The sequence below is a fragment of the Aedes aegypti genome, chromosome 2 (genome assembly GCF_002204515.2).
Source record: "Aedes aegypti strain LVP_AGWG chromosome 2, AaegL5.0 Primary Assembly, whole genome shotgun sequence".
NCBI classification, from domain to species: domain Eukaryota; kingdom Metazoa; phylum Arthropoda; class Insecta; order Diptera; family Culicidae; genus Aedes; species Aedes aegypti.
The window spans coordinates 312,043,282-312,068,807 of record NC_035108.1 but is presented as its reverse complement, the minus strand read 5'-3'; positions in this window follow the sequence as shown (position 1 = coordinate 312,068,807).

Here is a 25,526-nt window from a genome sequence, read left to right as displayed (position 1 = left end):
CAGCTAGTTTGAGTATACTTTATCAGGAGACAACATAACTAAAGTACTTTGAAGTTTTGGGCCTATTATAAAGTCAATTTCGAGTATTGAATTGGCACGTTCAATATTTATATCACTACTGAATGCAACAAATTCTTATCAATATGTTAATCGCTATGATTTTGGAGCGTGATTGATTGCCCGCTTCTGCTTCTCCGTTATTACAAGAGCAACTATACTTGCACAAGGAGCCAACGAATGTTACTTAGGACTAGTTGCACCGCCTCAGTGTGTAAGTAATGGAATTCTCATTCCTTGTACTAAGCAATACCGGTGTCGGATGCGTTCGAATACAGGTCAATTGAGGTTATGGAAGAAATATTTACGTGTTACTATCTTTGAGGAAGCCGTTGGAGTCCTCTGCACTTCCACGGGAAATCACTGGGAGTTTGGAAAGTGGGTTATGTTACAAGATTCGTCTTGGTATACAAAACGCTTAATTACAATAGTCCTAGGGATCATCACATCATTTTCACTGATTATATCACCCTTGAAACATAATGAAGGCAACAACATATTCATTATATTTTTTATATATTTATTATAAATAAAATAAAAAGTAATCCTTTCATATGTATAAGACTCTACTGAAGAATCAATATGACGATACCTTTCATGACGTACCATTCAAAGATTTTGCATGATACAAATCATGCAACATCAATCTAAGAAGTGATGTATCAGTATCTAAAGGAAAACTCGACACTTATAGTATCAAACAATTCAAGGAACTGAACCAAATATAAAAATTATTCTTTTTATATATTTTGAAAAAAAATGAAACAATGTTCATTTCGACAATAATTGACTACTAACTATTAATTAAACAAATACAAATACAAACGTATTCCCTTCGCTGTCATGAATAAAATGTGAATCATCATATTAATCCTATTTGAAATAGTAGCATAAAACGACTTACCAGTTGATAATCCAACCTTGACTAAGCAACAAGGAGCCATTTTAAAATTATTCGGGTTTACCAAAACGCTTATTTGGACAATAACGAAACCTTGACCAACAAAACGCGTGAAAACAAAATTTCGAAAAACTAGTTCATTTGCTTATGGTTTAACGATGAAAGGCAGTGTTCTTCAATGAAAGATACATTAAACTTGTATCAAATTTGTAGACTTAATTTGTATAGCAATGAGATAAAATGTACGTTGTAAACACTATTTTAGACGATTAAAAAAATCCTAATGGCTCCAAAATTTCAAAGTATTCTAGTTATGTTGTCTTTTGATAAAGTATTCTCAAACTAGCTGCGAAGATATTTGACTACTATATCTTTTGAATACCGAGTGTCAGTCCTATAGACATTTTTATTTGTAAATTATGTACACTTTTAAAACAAAGGTATACAAATGAGCTTTAATTTAAACTTCATAGAAATAATGGTAAATATACAAATCACCGTAACTTCTGATTTTCTCGACGAAATTATTTCAAATTTCCAGGAAATATGATTGGATATCACATGTTTTGAATGCTTAATGCAAAGCTGATGGTTACTTGGCTGGTTCACAAATTAATAATTATCCACCATTGGAGAATATTTTGAAGCAGGTGAATATCCCTTGCAAAATAGCTCAAAATCTTCAAATCACGATAACTTTCGATTCCCTCGTTAGAATATTTTCAAATTCACGGAGAAGATGCTTGAATGTTATATCTTTTGAATGGTAGGTGCCAAATTCTTGGACATTTTTTTGTGTTAATAACGGTTTCTGGCCCACCGAGACTATGTTCTACAGCAAAAAAGCAGTGTTGCTCTGAAAGTAATTGAATGATCATCTCAGTATGGTTTAGATTTTGTTATCAATAATAACAAATTATCCTTACGTCCCATCAAAATGTGGTCTTCGGCAAAGTTGTAGCTGGGACGATTTCAATTAAACGACTGGACACAAATGCTTTGTCTTTTTCATAGTAATTTCCATATAAATTTCAAATGGCGTGTGCACAACCAAATTTATTCCGAATCATTTCAAATTTTGGGAGAATGATTTTTATCATAATTCACACCGTTTAAGCATAGGGGAGCAAAAAATTCAAAATTTGCATCAGTCTATTGCCCAGCTATGTTGAAAAAGAGACAAAAACGACGAAAATCATTCGATTTCGTTGATTTCTTTTCGAGTTGTGGTTGTGACGTAAGCCGAGCAAAGTTGTATAACAAAATGATAGCAAGTTGAGTTATCCGATAACAGGCATTTGATATCTTAGATTGTTTTGATTTTGGTTGAATAAGCAGGCAACATAACAAACGTGATAACAAAAGTTTATACTAAAGATATCAAAGAAAATATCTCATTTTGTTGTCATTTGAAACAGGTTGATAGCAAGTTTTGTCATATAGCCAATTTCCTTAATTCATAACTCATTATGTTATCAATCAGTTAAACAGATCGAATTATAATAACAAACATTTAACGTCATTCACCCGTCGGTGGCATCCTCGATCTGACAGCTCAAAATTCGTTGATGACAAGAGTCTTCCTATTGATTACAGAAAATAACAAAATGAATTCATGATGTATCACTGTGTTATGCGATTGTTATTCGACTTTGCTTGGGAAAGCAATCAATTAGTTTTATTTACAGAGATGTCCAATGTTACACAAACTGACATTACCATGCGGTGTTTTTAACATGAAGGAAGCATAATATCATTGTTCGAACATTGTGTGACATATTCTAAATGTAATAAAATATATGCTTTTAGATAAACCGCAATAATCGGCAAGTACTACCGTAAGAATAGGACGAAATATCGTAATAAAAGGACAAAGGAAGTGCTTTAGATTTATGTTAAAATTTGTTAGTTTTGAGATGTAACTTGTTTTTCTTCACTATACTCTAGATAAACCATAGTTTTAATACTTCACATTGAAAAACACGACAATATTTAGGTATTGATCATAATTTAAATTTCAACGCCATTCATAGATCCACCATAATAGAACGGATACTCTACTTCATTACCTTCCAATGGAAATGGAGTAATAGGGCATGTACCATACACTGAGGACTCGGGTTATGCCACAATAGAGCAGCAGCTCATTCGAACAGAAAAATAAATTAAGGCCTTAACACTAGTTTTGACCAAGCTTTCCGACCATTGTGCGTTCCTTCTGGTTGCAGTTGATGAATAAATCATTTTGGGAGCTGCTCGGTTCACGAGCACTCGCAAAATGTCACTGATGATTATTTACCACCCATATTTTCAGCACAAATATACAGTCACACTCGTCAGCGACCATCTGTTGGGATCCCCGCTCGTTACCACGGTAGTCCTTTCGGCACCTGGTTTTCCGCTCCTGCATCTCAGAGAGCGGTCAATTGGCCACAAGAAGATGGAATTTTGTTCGTACAAAAAGTTGTCAAGGTGGGAAATTGTATTATTTCCAATGCGACTAGGGCTGGATTTAGACGGGGATTAAGGTGTAGCTGCTGAACCCTGCTCAAAAGTGCGGACTGGAATTGACAGCCGAGAAGATTTAGTACCCGAGAGGATTTTATGCTGGAGCTGGATGCTCTTCCGAACACATAGCTGTCGACTTACAGAGTTTTAAGAAAGCAACATGCCAGCTGCGTTAGATAGAACGTTTAAAAAATGATCACGGCTATAAGAGTCATGATCTGAATAGTAATGAATTAATAACGATAAAATAAGACCTGACTGTTTTTTCTAATATTTGTGCGCTTTAAAATCGCTAAGGGTACGTACTGCATCAATCAATCGCCCACTTTATTACGTAAGTTTTATGTTGATTCTAACACAGGAGGCACTTTTTCCGTCATTTGGGAGAGTTTTATTGTTTTAGTAACCGTAATTTCAACCGATACATTTCAGTTGGTCGAAAGGCCTTTGTTTCACTCTTCCTACTATTTCATTCAATCTTGGTAGGTATGGTTACGTATTTGGGTTATCATCAATGCAACTGTTGGCAAAATATTGCTTTGGATTTACCTCGTATGGAACACCTATCAATGCCACAACAATGTTTGCAACTTGCTGTTTTTTTTCCTTTGGGAGTCATCCAAAAATTACTTTACTATATTGAACAGGAATAATAAGCTTGATCTTATTCGACCAATTCAAAAATTGAAAATTTTGTTCGAATCATCTTCATTGAACGTCGCATTGTTTAAAGAATCGTCTGTTAGAAATTCCTTGCAACAAACCTTCAATAAAATGCACCTTTTTCCGATGCGTCTGAACAATGTTGGAAATCGAACAATACATTTTTATGCTAAAGGTGATCCAAATAGTATCGAGTGGCTTATGATACAGCTCATACCAGTCCTAAGCGTATAGGTTCAAAAGAGAAGCATTTGTTTATCGACTAAAGCAGGAAAATACACTTGTTGTGGAAGCAGCTATTTACACATGGCTTCTTTGCCCAGTTGCATTCTTGCTTGCTTTTGAAATGTTTGCATCCCTTGTGATAGGCTTTGTTTAACTTTGTAGAGTTCTTAGAAAGTTTTGCTCTATATTGCAAGACATTTATGTGAGTCAATCATGTGCATTCAAGAGTAAGTTTCGTAAAGATATTTTTTGCCTGTAGTAGAGATGTGAAGTGATATTTTATCAGTTCAAATGACACACATTAATAATAATGGAAAAACCACTACTTGGAAACCAAAGCTGATTGGAAAATTAACTAACATTATCAAGTAACATATTAAAGGCAACACTAGGATGATAGTAAAACTAAATTAAGCATTAATCAACATTTTGTTAAAATATAAGATTACGATTCTAATGACACCTTGTTCTAAAATTTTGGTCGATCCGATGCTGAGGAAATTAGCTATGTTTTTTCAGTGTGTTTTTGAAAAATGTCACAACTTTAATTAAAAATTTAGTACATAAAGTTCAAAGATTTTTTTTGGAAAAACACATACTAACTCTTTGCCTTTCGAATGCGGCTTAGAGAATTTCAATTAGACGTGGAATCACAGAGATATGGACAGAACACTTTTGTATGTTTTTGAGGGGGTGAACCCAAACTTTTGCACGGGAGTGTAGCATGAACAAGGTATCCACATTATAAAATGAACAGTCCCTAACTCATTAGTACAGAGTGAGTTCAGCTTGATCGTCATCATCAATGTTCATCCTGCTCCTCGCTACATTTCCATTTTCACCGTTCAAGAATTTCTGAAAGTGCTCCTTCCACTTGGCAGCCACCGCCGTTTTATCGGTCAACAATTTTTCTTCTCGATCATTGCATATGGCTGGCACTAGTACGGTATTGTGCCGCGCACCATTGACCATTGCATAGAATATCCGCATATCATTTCGGTTCATGCTTTCTTGAGCTTCAGCTACCACACTTTCTTCGTGCTGCATATTCTTTTTGCGGTGGATTCGCTTTTCTTCGCCTCTCGCTGCCCTGTATCGCTCTCTGTTCTGTCGGGTACCGGCCACAAGCATACGGCTTCTGGCGACATTCTTCATGTCTGTCACTCTCTGGCACTCTTCATCGAACCAGTCGTTTCGTCTTCTTCGTTGACCAGTGCCGATCACTTTCCGCGCCGTTGTTGTCACAGCTTCGTGGATAGGGTCCACGACATGTCTCCAGCAACGTTGATTCTTCCCAACTGCTCGTGTAATTGCTGACGGTACTGCACAGCTACCCCTTCAGTCGACAAGCGTTGTATATTGAAGCGCAGCGTTCTGTTTATTGAGGAACTCGTGACGCCTGAATTTTAGCTACAACGAGATAGTGATTTGAGTAGATATTAGGGCCTCGGAAGGTTCTGACATCAATGACATCTAAAAATGTCGCCCACCAACCAGCACGTGGTCTATTTAGGAGCAGACATCGCCACTCGGGTGTCGCCAGGTGTGTTTGCGGATATTCTTTCGTGTGAAGTAGGTACTGCTGATTACCATCCCTCTAGCAGCAGCGAAGGTTACTAGACGCAGGCCATTACCATTGGTAACGGAATGAAGGCTTTCCGTTCCAATGACGGGTCGGAAGAAATCTTCCCGATCTGCGCATTTGCGTCGCCGATGACTATATTGACGTCTTGTTTTGGTCACTCTTCGTAGGCTTTATCCAGGCTCTCATAGAACTCATCCTTCATGTCATCGGGCTTATCGTTCGTTGGCGCATATATGCTGATCAGGCTGTAGTTAAAGAACTTGCCCATGATTCTCAAAACACAGATTCGGTCGCTTGCCGGTTTCATCCAATAATTCTTCCCAATCACTATGAAGCCAACTCCACGTTCTGCTGTGTCGCCACCGCTGTAGTAGATGTGGTACTTGAATGAATGAATGATGGGGTCCACCGCTCGGAATTCGCGTTTTCCGGTTCTCGAACAGCGTATTTCCTGGATAACTGCCACGTTCACGCCGACATTCCGCAGTTCACGAGCCAGGAGCCCACCACGCGTGGGTTCATTTGAAATTCTCACGTTCCAAGATCCAACATTCCAATCGTTGTCCTTTATGCGTTGCCGGGTCTATTGCCGTAAAATCAATCCGTTTGCTCTACTTTTGCCTTTCTTGGTTGGTGAAGAGTCTTCGATAGGCCACCTAACCAGGGTTGCGCTACCTACATCGTGCTAGAGGGGCTGCCTCCTCGGTGCTGACACGATACAGCATTGTCCGTTTGTTCTTTACATGATGACCACGGTCATAGCCATCACAACCATCCACCTTTATCTGGGCTTTGGACCTGTAGCTCTGGTTCTCAATAGTTTCAAATTCTTTCGGACATGCTACTACGGTGAGCCGTCATGCGCTAGCGGTGTTAATTTGCAGATTATGCCATATAATTTTCATAGCAGGATCGCGAGTGCGTTGAAGTTGTCTTATCACGTCTTAAGGCTAAGTAGCCCGTCAATAGTTTTGGCAGCCATGTTGACATTGCAGCTTGCAATTTCAAAGTGATAAAACTCAGACCTCATGGTTCATAATGATCCGGAAAAGTATTACTATATGTGCCTGACATGCTGAAAGTATGCTGATACTTTTTCAGAAGCTTCAGTGCAATACAAACTGATTTTCTTCAAATCAAAATTATGTCATGATTCAGCAACAATCATCAAGCCCACTTCGCCTTAAAGATGGATTAAGAATTTAAGATCATCGTCTACAATCACGGAATCGAATACATCAAATTTTACATTGAAAATTTCATAAAAAAAATAAAACCAGAATGCTTCCAAAATTTAATTAAGGTTATCAAGTTTAATTTTGGATTGGATTGGAAAAAACATTACTAGTGTGCCATAAAGAGAATACAAATTCAAGCGCAAAAGCCCGTTCTTCTTCTTTCTGGTATTACGTCCCCACTGGGACAGAGCCTGCTTCTCAGCTTAGTGTTCTTATGAGCACTTCCACAGTTATTAACTTAGAGCTTACGTAGCCAGTATAACCTCAATAAATCTCTTATTTAGAGAGCTAAAAGCAATAAAGAAAAAATATCAATGCACTAACAGTCAACAGAACAACGTGATGCTTGTTTTGTAACATAATTTGAAAATTACACAGAAGTATTTTCTAGTTCAATTTACAATTTCGGGAAATCCCAGGAATTTTGAAATTATCCCGGGATTTGGGATTTTTTAGATCCCGGGATTGTCCCGGAAATCCCGGTACAAGACACTCTGATTGCATCCATATATCTACCCTACTCTGAATTTTATTTGTTCTGTTATTTTGATACTCAATCGACAAAAGTCCCTACGACTCTACCTTATGCACGCCATTGGCAAATGAACAGTCATCAGTTGAGTTTACGTTTGCAAAAAGGTAGCTCTAACTATCGCCACAGAGTTCGTTCCACGTGCAGAATCCTATTTTGCCGATCAATTTCATCGCTGGAATCTAGCTGCAAAAATAAGCGAAAGCAACCAACAAAACAGCAAATAGTGCAAAAAATATTCAAACGGCTTATCGAAGCAACAGTGCGCTCGGAAAATCGCCTTTTTTCTCCTTTCTCGTGTTTTTCAATATAAATGAAACAACACGCAAAGCAGCTTCCAGCATGGACCAACTAGGAGGCTAGATTCCGCCACCGGAGGCCCCAAGGACGCGGCCATCCAGGCCATAACCAGTGCCAGACGATAGATGGAACAAAAACGGCGGCAAAACGTAAAACTTTGTGGTGGCTGACATGAATTTGCAATTTAAAAATGATTAGCATAAAATGAAAAGATAAATATTTTATTTACGGCCCAATCGTGACCGTGGTGCTAGCTTCTGGCTGTCGGCGAAATGCAAAATATGAATATGAAAATAGGAACTTCTCGGAAGCTTCGGTTCGCTCTGCAACTCTGCGAGTTTGTGCTCCAATAGCTGAAGGTGTGATTTGTAGTTTTTATGTTTTTTTTTGCTAGCTGGCAAGCATAGACAGTGACATTCGGCATTGAGTTAGCAGGAAAGCACTGTTGAATCAGCTTTGGCAGTGGTTGTGTCATAGATAGACAGATGTTGTACGAAGGAAACTTTTGTTGTTGGTGGGTCATTTTACTATGCCATTATAGATGAAGGGTCTTTAGTTGACCCAGTGAAGATCGAGGATCTCTTCACGTGGGAAAATTGTCCTAACATCTTGAATCATTGTGTTTGCTTCTTCTTCTTTCTGGCGTTACGTCCCAACTGGGACAAAGCCTGCTTCTCAGATTAGTGTTCTTATGAGCACTTCCACAGTTATTAACTGAGAGCTTTCTTTGCCGATTGACCATTTTTTTGCATGTGTATATCGTGTGGCAGGTACGAAGATACTCTATGCCCTGGGAATCGAGAAAATTTCCTTTACGAAAAGATCCTCGACCAGTGGGATTCGAACCCACGACCCTCAGCAAGCATTGTGTTTGCTAAGCACACCAAATTACTGTGAAGGCATGCAAAAAATCTGTTCTTATAATATCTAGAGTTAACTTTAAGTTGGGGAGATAGTCTAAGCTCCAGAGGAATGGTAAATTAAGTAGAGAATGGTAAATTGAAGTAGAGTTAGAACAAGTCCTTAAACATATTACAACAATTCTTTGCAACCTTTGGTTAAAGACGGTGCAGTACCTTAAAAATAAAAGAAAATCGTGTATATGATTCACTCACAATCTTATGAACTATAAAGAACTATAAGAACCATATATATAAGAACTATTAAATTTGATATTAACATGAGCTCGAGCAGCTCTAAAATTGATTTTCAATAACACAGAAGGACATCCAACGCTCCTCTATTATGCACCCGTTCAGTCACCACGAAGTAGTTGAAACAATTGGAAAATTGGCTTGCACCATGGAAGGTGCGTCCGTATAGTTTGGCATCTAATTTTGTATTAAAGTGCAACAATCCTTTAAAAATTTTCAGTTATGTCTCTTTGAATGGTAGAAACAGTTTTTTTTCACGTTTGCATAACGTAAATAATGACGATTGATAATTTTGCCGCTCCTTGTTGAAGATTCAGAAGTGAGAAAGCGATCAATTTTATGGCTAATAAAGAATTATCTTTTATTAAAGTCATCTCGTTGAGAATTGATTCTCTCGAACAGTCGATACCAGTTAAGCTCAATGGCGTTATAAATTGCATTTCAAGATGAATCAATAGATCGAAAGTGTACGGTCATATACGTGTCCAGCATTATGATTTCCAAATTTATAGTTGTGTCAAATTTTGAGCATTGTCGGATTCTTAATTGGATTCACAGCGTAGCATTCAGACGAATTTCGGCTGTGCGAAGTTTAGTCAAAATTCAACTGTGCTTAGGTAAAATATAAGAAATCCATCCTAAAATTGAATTTATGACAAAAGGTTGAACGATAGATGGTCGCAGGATAAATGGCCAACGGACAAGAAGACGAATCAAATCAAATTATTATTATTAATCAGCCCGTTGTGAGTAAAGCCCCAATGATAAAACATAAAATCTAATAGTACACGTTTGTCATTGATTGCATGCCATTGATAGCACCGTGAGTGCTGTAGTTAATTCGCTGTAGCGGCAGTCGTAGCTTAGACCTGTTTATGAGAGCACAAAGTTGGACATTTATGTTGATTTTATTCAAAATACAGTCGGCTCTCCACATCTCGATATCGAAGGGACCATCGAGATAGGGAGAGATCGAGACAAAGAACAAATTTTTGACGAATTCTTCTTCTTTTCTGGCGTTACGTCCCCACTGGGACAGAGCCTGCTTCTCAGCTTAGTGTTCTTATGAGCACTTCCACAGTTATGAACTGAGAGCTTACTTTGCCAATGACCATTTTTGCATGCGTATATCATGTGGCAGGTACGAAGATACTCTATGCCCTGGGAAGTCGAGAAAATTTCCTACCCGAAAAGATCCTCGACCGGTGGGATTTGAACCCACGACCCTCAGCTTTGTCTTGCTGAATAGCTGCGCGTTTACCGCTACGGCTATCTGGCTCCCCATCGTTAGAAGTACACGGATGGGCCCCTATCGTTAGTAGTGTTTGATCTATTAATCGCGTCGCTTGCTCTTGCATGGACGAGTGACGAACACTTGTTCGGCGTACAATGCGATTATCGAATTATTTCGCGAATCCGGTTAGGCGTGATTATATCATGGATCGCATCACCAAACATTGATGAATCCCAGATCTTTACCTTATCCCACTAACCCAATATCCTTTCCATGACAGCCGTGGAGATGCAGAGGTGATCTCGGTCTCTAGTAACAACGGTAGTCACACTAACATTCCTTCCGTTCCCCGATGACCGTAAGGACGTGGCCGGCGCCGTTCTTCTTCTTTCTGGCGTTACGTCCCAACTGGGACAAAGCCTGCTTCTCAGCTTAGTGTTCTTATGAGCACTTCCACAGTTATTAACTGAGAGCTTTCTATGCCAATTGACCATTTTTGCATGTGTATATCGTGTGGCAGGTACGAAGATACTCTATGCCCTAGGAAGTCGAGAAAATTTCCAACCCGAAAAGATCCTCGACCGGTGGGATTCGAACCCACGACCCTCAGCTTGGTCTTGCTGAATAGCTGCGCGTTTACCGCTACGGCTATCTGGGCCCCTGGGCCGGCGCCGTTATTGACTTTTAAAATTTGAGCTCTCGATTTGTACACATTGAAGAATGGTAAGCTAATCCCAAGCCCCATACATTAATTCCCAGTGCAACTTCGACTGTTCTGGTCAATCACGGAGTAGCATCTACGAATTGTACGGTCATCTATGCTTATGCTTTTGTCCTTTTGACGTTTTGTCCCTACGTTTGTCCTTTCGACGTTTTGGCATTCGAAGTTTTGGAAATCGACATTTTGTCTTGTGACGTTTTGTCACCCAACCCGGTCAGACACAGAACTCGACCATCTTCGATTTGCAGTACCGTTTTGACTCATATTCCGAACACTTAAGGCCAACAGTGACTTCAAATGCATCTGATTGGCATAAATTGGCTGATATTTGTGTAAATTTTAATTTCTTTGCAAAGTCTAACTGTTAGCTGTTGGGTGTACCAATAATAATGTTGATTTAATTAGTTTTAGTATCATTTTTACGTAAAAGTGTAGAACAACATTTTGATTCAAATGCCGAACACTGTGTTTATTCTGTCTCATATTCCGAACACCTTGATTCAAATTCCGAACAGTACGAATAAATCGTGTTCAAATGAATAATTTCGCAAATAAATTTCTCTGAGCTTGTTCTACTGGTCTCAAACTAGAGAATCATCACTATTCCCGCGGTAAAAATTAGATTGGAGACGTTAAAATGAAAGTGCAATTGACTGCTATTTCCTTGTTATTTGGTGACATATTTCAGCGAAACATTTCAACCAAATCGCCATACAAAAACAGAGTGTTCGGAATATGAGTCTGTTCGGAATTTGAGACAAAACGGTATTTATTGTATATGTCTATGATATGGTACAACAAGTGTTTTCCATAGAAACATCGATCATTTTGACGCAAGAATAACTTTTGAAAATGGTCTATAAATTTTTGCATTCAATTTATTTTAAAAATAACAATTTCGAAACTGTTAGTTTTAGTGTAAATGTTCTACGAAGAAGTTGAAGGTAACTGAATATACACTTAAAAAATATTTTAATATATTTTTCAATAAAAATTCACAAATAACTCAAATTTAAAATTACACAAAAATAAAACATTTTTTTCATATATTTAAATTTTCATCATAGAGTCTTGATCAAGGATGGAAAAAAATCAGCTCTAACGACAAACAACACGGTATTTGAATGGTCCAAGAGGGCCGTCGTTCTTGCAGCAACATGATTTCAACACCTCATCACGCGCGCTAATCATAGATATATCGAGCATCCGATAGACTGTTTGTCGTAGGACAAAGAGTTTGTCGGATATTGTAACATGTTGCGATTAATGCGAATTAATTTAAAATTCACGGATAAACTTTCTCACATACCATGCACGATTGACTTTCAGATTAAAAGCGACAAGGTAGGAGACAAATCGTGGAGTGCCATCAGAAAAATCCTCCAAAAATATGACTTTGATCCACGAACAATTGATCGTCAGCTCACAGCCAGAGCGACTCATTTTTCGCGGAGCGGAGTTTGTTGTGATGGGTTTATCGTTGTTGCTATGATCGCATGATAAAGAACAACCACGATGCATCATTTGTTTTATCATGATCACTAGATTTCCATCCTTGGTCTTGATAAAAAACAGATGATTGGGACAAAGTTTCATGATGGAGAAATCTATCTATCTATCTTCTATATAAATAAAAATGGAATGGTGTTTGTATATCACGAAATGGCTGGAGAACCGATAATCCGATTTTAAAAATTCTTCCGTAGTTATGTTCCTGAAGTACTCCGACGTGTTTGTGTTTATAAAAAGCTCAAGATATACACCGGGCAAGTCGAAACAATGAGAGTCGACGGGACTGTCATGTTGTATGAGACGTTTCATGACGTTTTTCAACAGCCTACTTGATGGCAAGACGAAGTTTGCCGGGACCACTAGTTTTTAATAAAAAAAAGTTTTCCTAAGAATAACTTTTGGCTGATTTTCAGAGTTGTGTTTGATCCGTTGAATCTGTTGCATGCTCCTTTGTTGGTGAGCGACGGGATACGGATCGTGTCCGGATCGCATAGTAACCGCACTATCGGTATCGATCATTCGTGTATATGTTCACGTATTCATTTAAAATTATATCTTTATCGTTTACCAAAACGAATCCTTTCCCATATCCAAACTCCCAGTGTTTTCTTGAGGAAGTGCAGAGGATTCCTCGGCTTCCATTAAGCAAGTAACACGTCAACATTTCCCTCCCATTCCCAAATTGACTTGCATTCGGACGCAGCCGGCGCCGATATTGTTTGTTATAATAATGAGAGCACCAGTACTTACACATTGAGGATGCTTCTGATCCTAAGCTGATTTTCAAAACTTTATGTTTTTGCAAAATAATGATGTTACAATAAGAATCTTTTTTTCGAAACCATAATGGGTATCATGATCACTTTGAGCCATTTTTGAGTTATATCAACTGCCGTTATACGCATATTTGTCCCGTAGTCCATAAATTTTATATAGAACATGGGACAAGTAGGCGTAGAAGAGCACTCAAGTTCAATGTAAAAAACAATATTTAAAACCTTGCTTCTCATTTTTTTCAGAGCATTCATTTGTTTTGAACCCGTTGTAATAATGAGCTGTAGGCTCTATTTTGCTCATGCGTTTAACAGCGTGAAACTAACGTTTTGTCTCAAATTCCGAACAGACTTATATTCCAAACACTCGGTTTTTGTATGGTGATTTGATTGAAATTTTTCGTTGAAATATGTTATTAAATAACAAAGAAATGGCAGTCAATTGCAATACAATTTAATCGTTTCCAATATAATTTATACCACCGGAGTAGTGATGATTCTCTAGTTTGAGACCAGTAGAACAAGCTCAGATAAATTTATTTGCAAAATTATTCATTTGAATACGATTTATTTGTACTGTTCGGAATTTGAATCAAGGTGTTTGGAATATGAGACAGATTTAACACAGTGTTCGGCATTTGAATCAAAATGTTGTTCCATTCTTTTGCGTAAAAACAATACTAAAACTTATTAAATCAACATTATAATCGGTACATCCAACAGCTAACAGTTAGACTTTGCAAAGAAATTAAAATTCACACAAATATCAGCTAATTTTTGCCAATCAGATGCATTCGAAGCCATTTAGTGTTCGGAATATGAGTCAAAACGGTACATGCTCTCATTTGGCTTATGCGATTGCCCTTGTAGAAGGACCTTACCCTTATTTTCTTACCCTTCAATCAGGTAAGATGCTGAATTAGGTTCTATATATAACGATAAGAAAAAAAATCCAAACGACGCGGAACCTGATTATATTGCAATTTTTTTCCAAACATTGAATAATGTTAAATTACAAAAGAATACCACGTTTCATCTGGCCCATTTGGACCGCATCGTGTCGCGTCAAGGGTCATCGGAATCTCATTTAACTTCGAACAAGAGAAATACTAATAAAAGAACAGTGCGTATTCTAATTCGAAGTTATTTGCATATACGACTGCAACCGGTGAATCGCAACCGTCCTGCAGCCGTACTACCGTACCGGTGATGTTGGGGTTGCTGGAAAGTGGTTGCTAACTTCATTATGCCAAGAAAGCGCACGTGCTGGACGTGATCCGAGCGTTCCCCAACGTGACATAATTTCTAATTTCTAAAAGCTTATCTCGTCACCGTCGTCGCCCGTTGTGGTTCTGGTATTTGCTGTGAAGTTTTTATTTTAACCGGTGCAGACTGCGTGGAGGACCCACAGAAGTATGATAGCAAACATCAGGGCTAAGGTACCAATTTTCGATTTTCTTGCATTCTGGGACATTACTCTGACTGTCATACAGCACAATGTGTCAGAACGAGTAATGACAATATGTGCTCCAACCCTAAGCCATGCCAGCTTCCAACGGCCTGCAGCAAGACCCGCATCTCGAAGCTGTCCTGCATTCACGGTGCTCTCGGAATCGATATTATAATAAAAAGTCTTCAACAAATCTGAATTAATCAGCCGTTTCCTATGTCTAAGCTGCATGTCTGGGCAAAATTTCAAAAATTTTGGTGTTGCCCGTTTTAAAGTTACACCCTGATGATGATAAAGTCATTGCTTAGACGCAGTAGACGATATTTTGGACTGGAAAGGGTACCACAAATTCTGATCTTTTCGATGTTAAATTGATTCATTGAAGTATTTTTCTCTTGCTATTTTTTTAATACCGACGTTATTTCGGAAACCGACATGGAAACCGCGTAATTTCGAACAACGAGGTGGGAAATATTTTTCCTTATGAAACAATGTTTTACACATTGATTGATTGATTGATGTCATGAAACGTCGTAAAACATCTTTCTTTACGTCATTTTGTGATATAACGCGATTTTTTAATTTGTTTTTCGAACAAACGAGACAGAATCAGTCAACCGGCGTACATAATTATTAATAACACAACTTGCAACAATTGATAAAATAACATTAAAAATTTAAATTGACATAATTTGTAAATTGAAGCAGTGTTGTAGAAATGTTTCTAAGAAGAATTCCACCATGTGCTAAGCTTAAAAAGGCCCATTAGCATTCGTCTTCTGGTATAAGTTTTAGTGATAAGTACAATAGTAAAGAATGAGCTTCATCTACCCTGAGACTTGCTTACCAGAAGCGAAATTTTAAATAAAAAATCTGATTTTCGATGTTTTTAGAACTTCTATTGATTGTTTATACTTATCAAAGAACATATATGCGCAACATCATTGTTTCGCGAATATTTAAGATATATAATCATATTTACGTGTAATAGAAGCCTCAATCCCAAGAAAATGAAGAGGGTTGTATTGCCCCGTTGAGGCGTATTACACATAGTTACTCTACATGAGTTAGCACAGCATTGCATGTAGGCTTAGCATCAGCGTATTGTTTAGTACCAAAATTCTCAACGTCGTGGATAACATCATTGAAATCTTTATATAATTTTATACAAACTTATCTTTTAAACAAAATAGTTTCAAATCATTATTAGACAACCAAAACACATTGAATGCCTATGATGCGAATCAGGCCGAATCAGAAGGCCGGCCCAAAGGCACGTTTCGCACCAGTTGGGAGATTTGTGCCATCGCCGTATTAGAGCCCATTTCATCATCTACCCGTTGGGAGAGGAAAGGGAACCCGAGTAAAGGCTGATAACTTAATGATTTCAAGTTGATAACACACCATGTTATCATTGTTATCATTTTGTTATTGAGTTATCACATTTCAAAATCATCGATAATTCAATGATAACTAATTTAATTATCAGTGTTGAAAATCGCAAGAAAATGCGTATTGATATTATTTTAACCAATTCAAACTACAGTATGTATTGAGTCTAGTGAACAACGAATTGTATTTATATTTATTTCCAGTTTAGTTTAATTGTGTGTTTGGTTTACATACAGAAATATAATTCGTAATACTATTACAAGTTTGGATACCAGTGCTGACGCAAATTCTAATATCTTTTTTAACCTTTTTGAGGTACATTTGACCACTTTCAACATAGGAATATGTATGAAAATTGATAGTAGAAGTTAATAGTTTCAGTGCTACAAAATAAATCTTGTCATTTTTATCGGTCAGAATATTTTCTACACGGAAAAATTGCCCATCAATCTTAATGAAAGAATTGTCGTATCCAAGTTTTTCACAAGCTTTTCTGGTACAAAATTGAACATTTTAAAATTTTAATTTAGCATGACAACTGAACTCACTCTCACCAAAACCTCCGTCAATAACCAAATTATCTTGTAACTCGAAACGTATTCTCGCATCAAACTTTGGCTGGATAGTTGGTTTCGTATGCCACAGATAATTATGCCATGCTCTGAGCTTAGTGTTTCCGGATAATGATTTGTTTTGGCAAATTCTGTTAAAAAGATATTTATTCGTGATTTGTATGATAGGATGATTATTACCAGTTCTAAACCCTAAAATCATCCCGTTTCCGTTTTCGTATGGATAAAGTGAGGAGTTCCATAATGCTCCGAAATTCCTAGCGCATTCAGTCATATGTGTCAATAAATGTATATTAAAAAGCATATTTTTTTTCTCCGAATAAGCAAGCAGTAGTAGTAGTAGTCAATAAGGATAGAGATTTCGAAAAATATATGGGCTCAGATACCGATGATGATTCACCTTGCGAATCCATCGCCGCGCAATCTGTTTCGAAACCGCTGCTTAGAACATATCGCCGGAGAATATCCATCGATGAGTTGCTCGAGGATTGGAATGTCGGTGATCAGAATGCAACAACAAACAGCGGAATTGGAGTAAATTTGGAAGAACCATCTGAACCTATCGCGAAAAGCAGCAATACAATTGGTAATAGTTTATGTAAAAATCTATACAAAAACTAAATGACTATTTTTAGAATGTTCGTGTGGGATGGCAGAAGAGGCTAAAAAATACAAGAATTTGTATGAGTCTCTACTTACGGCAAAGATGGATAAAGAAGCAGTACGACAAGATTCTCTAGGTAGATTTGTAATATTTGTGCAAAAATGTTATCTTAATGCTTAATGGTGATTTCTTGTAGATCCTGCTACCAAGGAAAAGCTTCTCAAACAAAATGCGGAACTGCTTGGACGCAACGCAAAGCTTCAGGAAGCCTTGACATCGAAGCTGTTGCCACAGCCCGAAGTTCTTTTCAAAGATGTGAAAGGCGATTTTCTGGACGCTGATACCATCCGTTTGATTTCAATAGAAGCTGACACGGATTATCTATTTATGAAGTTTTTCATGATGAGACTATGGCCGGAGGGTTTAACCGGTCGTTCAGTTACCGGGCGTCGATCTAATAATCCTTCGGGCCGTTCAAAATCAAAGCCTTCAAACGCCAGCGACCATACGGAACTCCCAGAATCAACCAACGTCATCAGAACCGCTGAGGATGCCGAAGGAGCAACAAAGCGTCCCCTCGAAAAAGATAGGGTCGATTTTCTGATCTGTTAGTAAATTGTGATCATCGTTAGCATAGCATAGCATAGCATAGCATAGACTGACTGTACATGTCAATGGTTGCTACTCCGTGATTGATCGGAACTGGTTGCACGGTTTGCACTACGATCCAAATGAATAAGGGATGGGAGTTTCCGCTTACTCTCGAAGTGCAATTTTAGCAGATCTAATATTATTGATCAATAACGGCGCCGGCCAAGTCCTTACAGTCAGTTGGGATGAGGAAGGAATGTTAGCGTGTAATGATTGTTGCTTCTAGAGACCGAGAATACCTCTGCATCTCCACAATCACCACGGGAAGGGTGTTTATTAGTGAGGGAGGAAAAGATCTGGGAGTCACCTCTGGTCGATGATGCGATCCATGGACAAGGGGGAAATATACGACTTATATTTAAAGCTAGTTTTGTATTTTTGTCTCGAGAAGTTTTTGGTAGAAGCTTTAAAAAATACGTCAACATCTATAATGTCGAACAATTCAAAAGATGTTTTTTTAATGACGAAAACTGAAAATTACATGTATATATTTTAAATTATATGAAACAGGAATAATGCCGACACTTGTAGTGACGAGCTATACATAGTTTGTTTGAAAATTACATATGAGTATTACTGTGCATTTTGTCTCGATATGGTAGAAGTTTTAAAAAATACGTCAACATTCACAATGTCGAACAATTCAAAAGATGATTTTTAATAATGTCAAAAAGAGAAAAATATGCCAATATGCAAAATGCCGACACTTATAGTGACGAACCATACAAAGTTTGTTTTAAAATTGCTTAATAGTTACGCTTTCAAGAAAAAATGTGTTATCACAAGCATGAAACGAACTCACCAGTTGGTAATCCATCATCTGACACTGACAGCAAAACTTCTTGGTGTCCCGAAATCAAACCGTCTTGCTTGTGCCTTCCAAATACCTACCCAGCAAGACGCTCCAGAACAGAAAAAAAATCTTTGGAGACGAAAACACGTGCAAAACCGTGAGCAAAATCTATCGGACGACGTAAAACCGAACTGTCCTGCTTGGGCTTCACGAAGCACTACCCAGCAAGACGCTCCAAAAGCCGTCGAGTATTCTTGAAGGATGATACCAATACTGCCCAAGTTCATACCAAAGCAGGAATCTCGCTGATGACACGAGTAATCGCGAATTCGACGCGTAAGCGAGACAAGATTCAGCGAATTTGCGGATGCGATTTTTAATCATTAATTTTTAACGTGTAACTCACTTGACTCTTTGAATTGTTTTGTTACCTGTTACTTTGTCATTAGACATTATGAGTTAGGCAAATATTTGTGTCTACGTATCCATGCTTTAGAAAACAAAAAAAAAAATCTTATAAATCAATCAAATGGTTTTCATTAATAAAAATTATCACGAATATTTTGTTATCATTAAGTGCACAATATTTCAAACTGATAACTGATTTTGTTATCAAAGAAGCATAAAATTTTCTGTTCTCTTCAATATGTTTATAGAACAAGATAATAACAAAATATGTTATTCGAAAGCTTTTTATGAATAGCTGAATATGTTATCATTTTGAACTCAGTGATAACGAAATTAGTTATCATTTTGATATTTACTATGCTATTATTTGTTATCACTTCTGTTATGTTGGCTCTTAACTCAGGCAAAATGATAACAAATTATGTTATCAATATAAATGATAAGCAGATAACTGAATTAGTTATCATTTTGTTATTCTTCTTTGCTCAGGAAGGGAAAGATAGGAGGAAACAGGGCCCTGCAAAACGCATAAGCGTAAAGAGAGCCTTACCACAGCGGGTTAAGAATAACAGAATATCCTGAAGATTGAGGCTTCTGAATTCAGTTTCACTTAATTATATGTGCCGTAATTGGAATCGCATTTGCGCAAAAATTGGCCAGTTGCATATCAGGTAATACGAAGTTCCATAATCGGAGTCACAACTATCACTCATAAATTATGCAGAATGTTGAATATTTGTCATGTGATAGTTGAGTCGGCAGTTGCCTGTCAACGCTCTGATCAAGAGACTAAAATTCTGCTTGGACAGATTTGTTAATATTGTTAATATTGTATACTATTGGTCCCAAAATGCTGCCTTTAGTAACACCAGCTCTTACAGGAAGTCTTTCAGATCTGGAGTTCTGATAATTAAGCTGAAGTGTACAATTTGACCGATAACTTTGAATTATTCTAACAATGTATGTTGTAAAATTAAAGTTTTTTTATTGTACGATCAAACCTTCATGCCAAACACTGTCGAATGCTTTTTCTATGTCTAGAAGAACAAGACCAGTAGAATAGCCTTCAGATTTGTTGGAACGGATCAAATTTGTTATACGTAAGAGTTGATAAGTGGTCGAATGTCCATGGCGGAATCCGAACTGTTCATTGGCAAAAATTGAATTTTCGTTGATGTGGGCCATCATTCTGTTCAAAATGACCTTTTCAAAAAGTTTGCTGATGGAGGAACGCAAACTGATTGAACGATAAGTAGAAGCTTCTGCGGGATTTTTGTCTGGTTTTAAAATTGGAACAACCTTAGCATTTTTCCATTTGTCAGGAAAATATGCTTATTGAAAACATTTGTTAAATATATCAACTAAAAATGATTAGCTACTTTCTGTAAGTTTCTTGATGAGCATATAGAAAATTCCATCATCACCAGGAGCTTTCATATTTTTGATTTTTTTAATAATAGTTCTCACTTCTTCCAAATCAGTCTCCCAGTCATTTTCGAAAACGTTCTTTTGATTGAGAATATTTTCGAAGTCCTGAGTAACTTGATTTTCAATTGGACTAGTAAGTCCTAGATTAAAATTGTGCGCGCTTTCAAACTGCATAGCAAGTTTTTGAGCTTTTTCGCAATTAGTAATAATTTGTTTTCCTCTTTCAATGCCGGTATTGGCATCTGAGGTTTTTTCCAAATTTTTGATAATTTCTAAAAGGGCTTAGAGCCGGGTCCAATTGAGAAATCTTATTTTCAAAATTTTTGTTTCTTAATTGATTAAAACGTTTTTTGATTTCTTTCTGCAAATCCTGCCATATAATTTTTATAGCAGGATCGCGAGTGCGTTGAAATTACCTTCTCCTCACGTTTTTAAGACGGATCAAGAGTTTAAGATCATCGTCTATAATCACGGATTCAAATTTTGCTTCACATTTTGGAATTGCAATGTTCCTAGCTTCAACAATGGAATTTGTTAAAGTTTCAAGAGCATTGTCAATATCATGTTTAGTTTGTAAAGAAATGTTGACATCGAGATTAGAGTCAATATATGTTTCATATATATTCCAGTCAGCTCGAAAATAATTGAAAGAGGAACTGATAGGATTGAGAATCGCTTCATAGGATATTTGAAATGTAACAGGGACATGATCAGAATCAAAATCAGCATGAGTCGGTTAAGACCAAATCAATTGTAGAAGGATTTCTAGAAGAGGATAAACATGTAGGGCTATCAGGGTATTTATTTGAGAAATATCCTGAAGAGCACTCATCAAATAAAATTCTGCCGTTGGAATTACTTTGAGAATTATTCCATGACCGATGTTTGGCATTAAAGTCACTAATGACAAAAAAATTTGACTTATTGTGAGTCAATTTTTGCAAGTCAGTTTGGAGCAAATTTTCTTGCTGTCCAGAGCATTGAAAAGGCAAATAGGCAGCTATGAAAGTATATTTACCAAACTGTGTTTCAACAGAAACACCTAAAGTTTCAAAAACTTTAGTTTCAAATGACGAAAACAGTTGATGTTTTATACACCTATGAATGATGATTGCAACTCCCCCGCATGCCCCATCAAGTCGATCATTACGATAAACAAAAAGGTTAGGATCTCTTTTGAGTTTAGATCCAGGTTTTAAATACGTTTCGGTAATAACTGCTAAATGCACGTTATTAACTGTAAGAAAATTAAACAGCTCGTCCTCTTTACCATTCAGAGAACGAGCATTTCCAATTTAAAATATTTAAATTATTATTTGGATCCATTAACGTTCGCACCATTGATCCCTTCCAACACACTTCCTGCAACGCTACGATGCCGAATCCACGGTCCTTTAGCACGTCGGCGAGTATGCGTGTGCTCCCGATGAAAAAAACTTGTTAGCACAGATTTAACGATGAAGATTATTTTCTGATATTTACGGTCTGTGGAGCACCGCGACATTCCTCCAAAAGCTGATTCAACTCACGAACTGTCACCCAACCAGCAACCGCCAGCGAACGCACAGATCAAGATGTGCGCGCGAAGCGGTTATATGGGGGAAGAGAACCATTTTCTTAAAAGTTCCTCAGGGACGTTGGATTAGTATATGTGTGTATGTTTTTGCCGGAAAGGTTTTATCGCCGGAGAACCATTTCGAACGCGGAATGCCATTCGTTCCGCGATGTGAGACTTCTTGGAAGCCCACAGCTTATATACCTTGCGGAAATGAAATGGGATCCGAGAGATGTGTGAACAATTTGAGACTCTTTTTTTTCTGTGTCGTGACATAATGTAATGAGATTATGCAAAGTATGCAAAAAGTTAGATTAATTTCACCTCCAAACGTTTTGGGAGATGCATATTAATTGAAAGTTTTCATTGAAGAGCGAAGGAGGGCCGTGAATTGAAATTAGCTTTCATTTATAACCTTACAATTTGAGGATATGTACTGTATTTCGTTTCACTCAAAGTGAAGAGTGAATCTTAAGAAGTTTCTTGTGGATGCGTTCATGCACTTATTTTAATATTATGACTACGCATTTGAATGTTTCTTTCTAAAAACATTGAAAGTACAAGGGTTTCGAAAGAGCCTTTATTTCGCCATTTGAAATGTGATTGTTTGGGGATTCGGTTCTGGTCACTACTGTATCATGTCGATTTCAGCACTGTTTCGTTGATTTTTGAATGATTTGATTGTGGTTCCAGTCACTGAAATATAATTAATGTAGATATATTGGTTAGCTAGGTACCCCCACAAATTTTGACTCAAACTCGTTGCAACATTTTGAACGCAAGAAAATGTCGTCATTATGGATCAAAAGAGAATTTCGAAACTTCAGCACCTGCATCCAAATACTCTAAAAAATAATCGGTTCAATTGTAACATTAGTCTCAACACAAGCCGTTTAAAAATAATGCGAGATATGACGGCAAAATTCCAAAAATCTGAGTTGTTTACGATTGTAAGCATACAACATGATATGGTTGCAGATTTCTCAGCAAACCCAGCCTTTGGATGACGCAAACCTCGCTCTCTAGCCAGTTTTCGTCTGCCTTACCTTTTCCGTAGCAATTTCCTCGTCCCGTTTCCGAGGACCGCTTATTTCGATATCATTCTAAGTTTGCATTGCGTGATATTAGCAGGCACCATCGCCAAAAATGAAACACATCTTTCGGAAATTTTCGCATCCATTCCGAGCAACAAAAGCAGGAAAAATAACCATCTTAAGCGCCGCGGGCCACCTGATATTGTTATTTCATTCAGTTGGTTCTGGCGTTGGCAGCCTTCGACCCACATTCCCTAGACACATAGGTACCGTAGAAAGGGATATCTTTGATAATGCGGGAAACTTTGGTTTTGCTGGAATCACTACTTAGTCAACAAAAATAACATAATTTCTATTATTCAGTTAAGCAAAACGAGTGGAAAAGTAAAGAATTACACTTCATATCAGAGCTATTTTCATTGGAAACGAGAATTTTAGCGTTGAAACAGTTCTACGATCACTATTTGATAAAGTTTTAAGGGATTTGTCACTTATCCTTGACAGCCTAGTAATAGTAAAGCCGGTCTCAAATCTCTTAGAAAAAAGCATATTCTGAAAATTTGCTATTTTGTGTATTGGGAATCTGAAATTTCCATACAACGTCAAACGCCTGAAGGTATGCAATGCGTAGAATAATGCCCTATATGTTTTATGCAGTCCACAGAGGCTCAGACGGTTTGACCAACATTGACTCCGCCCACAAGTTAGTCAAACCAATTTAAGTTGCTGAAACCATTTGACCGACTGTCAAAGTTCGTTGCAGCAATACTATATTTCTTCGCATGTTTTGAACGATCCCGGTAAGTCTATGTGATTGTTATTTTTATTCGAATTTTGGGTGTGGGTGGGCATATTTCTACGATTATTGGGCAATAATCGTAGTGAGGAAGAGCAGCACTTTCAAAATTTAAGTACCGTAAGAAATTTATATTGATGAGGAATTCCAAACTCTAAAGAATTATAAAATTATGTCGGGGGTTATTCTGAACAGTCATCGATATGGAAATGGCTATGGTAATTTCTTCAAAGATTCTATCCAGAATCTTTAGTGGTTTCCTCTAGCTATTCTACTTTGAAGTTTTTCCAGGAATCCATACTAGAGATTCCGCCAGAATATTCTTCCTGGAATTCTACCAGGAATTTTACCAATAACTCTTCTAGAAGTTACAACCAGAAATTTCTCCGGGAAAAATTCTTCAGGCATAGCTTCAGGTGGCGTTCTTCCAGAAATTCAAAGGTTCCTCTGCTAATTATTCAGGTTTTCTCCACTGATTCCTCCAAAGATCAATCCAAAAAATACCTTCAGTGATTTCTGCCTACAAGAATTCCTCTAGAGATTGCTATGTATAACAATTTCTTCAAAGATTCTTTCAGGAATTCTTCTAGAAGTTAGTTCCAAGTATTCCATCATGAATTATTCGCGAATTTTTTAAGATACTTCTCAAGAAATTCATCACCAGAAAAACCCCAAGAATTTCCCCAGAAAATTTTTCAGGGTTTCCTCCTAGGACTCCTCCTTATATTCCACCAGGATTTGCTTCAGGAAATTTTTATTGTATTTTTGCTACGGAGTCCTTCAGGGATTTACCCAAGAACTTTAAGAGTTTTAGGGTTTTATAATGCTTCCTTCAAGTATTCCACAAAAAATCCTGCAAATATTTATTTAGAAATTCCTCCAGCGAAACTTCAGGAATTCCTAAACAGATTCAATAAGAATTGTTTTCCTGCTATACCACCATGAATTTCTCTAGAAATTCTTAAAGAGTTTGCTTAATGAATCTCTCCCAAAAAATTAATACAGGAATTCCATTAAAAATTTCACCATTCCATTGCTCCTCTCAAAAATCTTCCAGTGATTTCCCTAGGAATACCTCCAAAAAACCCTTCAGTAATTAATCCAAATATTGTAGCAGGGATTGCTTCAGGGAGCCCTACACGATTTTCACTTTAAATTCCTTCAATAATTCCTACAGAAATACATGCCGAGATTAACTCCAGGAACTCTTACAGTGATACTACTCAGGATTTATCCAAGGATTAATCGAGAAGTTCCTCCAGGGATCCCATCAGAAAACTTCCAGGGATTCCACAAGAAATACTGCAAAATAATTCAAAATACGTCCTACACGGGATCCCCCCAGAAATTGCTTTATAGATTCCGCTTGCAATTTTTTAGTGGTTGCCCCAGGTTATTCTCAGAGGATTCTTCAAGGGAATCTTAAAAAAATTATTTATA